The following is a 2,282-nucleotide window of genomic DNA, read 5'->3' on the forward strand; positions in this document are numbered from 1 at the left end:
CAATAATAACGCTCTCACACTTTTAGTATCAGCTTGATGAAGATAGTTGTGAGGACTCAATGGATCAGAGGCTGGTTTCTATGACTGTAAACTCCGTGACTGGCATGCAAATTGCAAAACCGGTTCTTCCTTATTAAAAACTGTTCAGCACGGACTAGATGGGCTGTAGGGCCTGTCTCTCTGCTGCAGTGCTCTATGACTCTGAGAACAGTACAGTACAGGCCCTTTGACCCACAATATTGTGCCGATCTTTTAACCTATTTCAAAATCAATCGAACCCTTCCCTGCCACATAGCCCTCCATTTTTCTATTATCCAAGAGCTTCCTAAATTTCCCTAATGTATCACTACCCTTGGCACTGCGTTCCATGCATCTACCCCACTCTGCGTGATAAAACCTACCTCTGACATCCACCCTATACTTTCCTCTTGTGTTAATGTTATAAACACGCGAGAGTCTGCAGACACAAAATCCAGAGCAGCACACACAAAATGCCAAGACTGAAACATGTTCTGATGGAGGGTCTCAGCCCAAAATGTCAGCCAGTTATTTCTCACTCTAGATGCTGCCTGACTCATGGAATTCCTCCAGCAATTTAAGTGTGCTGCTCCACCTTTAAGTCTTGCCTACTTGTACTAGTTGTTTCCACCCTGGGAATAAGTCTCTGGCTGTCCACTTGATCTATGCCTCTTTTACAACTGTAACAATTCACGCCTCATCCTCCTTCACACCAAAGAGAAAAGGCGTAGTTTACTCAACCTTTCCCCATAAGACATGCAATTCACTTTGTGGACAGTTTCTCAGCAACGCTTGCAGAAACTAAGGGGCTTGAATGCACCCAGCACTGATCATTTCGGTGATACATCGAGCCAGGTAGTTGGATTGATTCAGACGATTTGGCTCTTACTTTGAAGTTGGGTTTGTTCCATATTCACACCCTCAATACATGGTCAGGGTGTGGTCAAACTCACCTCATGTTTAAAGTAAATTTATTATCTACGTACACATATGTCATCAGATAGAACCCTGAGATTCATTTTCTGGTGGGCATTCACAGTAAATACAAAGAACGCAGTAGAAACAGTGAAAAACTATACACAACAACATGGACAAACAACCAACGTGCTAAAAGCAAGAAACTCTGCAAGTACAAAAAATTAAGTAAATAAGCAATAAACATTGAGAACATGAGATGAAGAGTCCTTGAAAGTGAGTCCATGGGTTGTGGGAAGTGTTCAGATTTAAGGTGAGTGAAGTTGATTGAAGTTGTCCCCTGCAGTTGTAGAGCCTGATGATTGAAGATACACTTGAAGTTAATGACACCTAAAGAGCTTCATTACCCAACACACGGTGATGATTCCATGAACAAAGTCTATCAAAAAATATTAAGACATTAAGAGCTGGTGTTTCAATCAGCTCTTGAGAAAAATGAAGCTAAAGTTTCATATGTTGACAGTTGCTTGAAAGATCAATGTCAGTTAGTAAAGAAAGACATTGTCTCTTAGTACCAAGGACACAGGCTCAGTCCGGACTTCAGGTGTTTAGTTTGCACCTTCTTGCTCTGACCATGTGGGTTTTCCCAGCTCTCGTTTCCTCCCGCATCCCAAAGATGTGCTGGTTGGTAGGTTTAATAGCCTTTGTCCTTATTTCCCAGGAGAGGGGGGAGCACTGCAGGGAATGTCGGGACAATGTGAAAAATGGGACGAATGCAGTGGTTGATGGTCAGTGTGGAGTTGATGAGCCCAAATGGTCTGCTCTTAAACAACATCTTCCTACGACTTCAACTCTGTACAGGTCTGTTGTTGACAAAGAGGAATGGCAGGCAACACAGATGCTTTAAACTGCCACAGAAATTGGTTACGTGTATTCTGACAGCCTCAGACCCCAGCACACTCTTAGCTTGTGTTGACTGTTAACACAAATGACACATCTCACTCTGCATTTCAGTGTACGTGTGATAAATCAGTGCACCTGAAACAGCATCACTTCACGGTAGCCATGTACTGTAGGGGTTAGCGCAATGCTATTACAGCTTGGGGTGAATGCTGCCTGTAAAGAATTTGTACATTCTCCCTGTGACCACATGGGATTTCTCCCACGGTCCAAAGATGTACTGGTTAGTAGGTGAATTGGTCATTGTAAAAGTCCTTTTTGTGCCACCTATTTCCATTCTACTTCTCATTCCTGTTCTGGCATGTCAGTCCATGTCCTCCTCTACTGGGGTGATGAGGCCACAGTCTGGGTGGAGGAGCAACACAATATCTTCCTTCTGGGTAGCCTCC

This window comes from Hypanus sabinus, chromosome 8 (assembly GCF_030144855.1).
Source record: "Hypanus sabinus isolate sHypSab1 chromosome 8, sHypSab1.hap1, whole genome shotgun sequence".
Classification (NCBI taxonomy): Eukaryota; Metazoa; Chordata; class Chondrichthyes; order Myliobatiformes; family Dasyatidae; genus Hypanus; species Hypanus sabinus.